Raw genomic sequence first — 234 nt, 5'->3', positions numbered from 1 at the left:
AAACCAGTGACCGAAAGGGACACCGGTCAGCCCCGCGGAAACCAGTCACCCCAGTACAAACCAGTCACCCCAGTAGAAACCAGTGACCGAAAGGGACACCGGTCAGCCCCGCGGAAACCAGTGACCGAAACGGACATCGGTCAGCCCCGCGGAAACCAGTCACCCCAGTAGAAACCAGTGACCGAAAGGGACACCGGTCAGCCCCGCGGAAACCAGTCACCCCAGCAGAAACCA

The sequence above is a fragment of the Haliaeetus leucocephalus genome, unplaced genomic scaffold (genome assembly GCF_000737465.1).
Source record: "Haliaeetus leucocephalus isolate CR32 unplaced genomic scaffold, Haliaeetus_leucocephalus-4.0 Scaffold407, whole genome shotgun sequence".
In the NCBI taxonomy this organism is placed as follows: domain Eukaryota; kingdom Metazoa; phylum Chordata; class Aves; order Accipitriformes; family Accipitridae; genus Haliaeetus; species Haliaeetus leucocephalus.
This window is presented reverse-complemented; position numbering follows the sequence as displayed.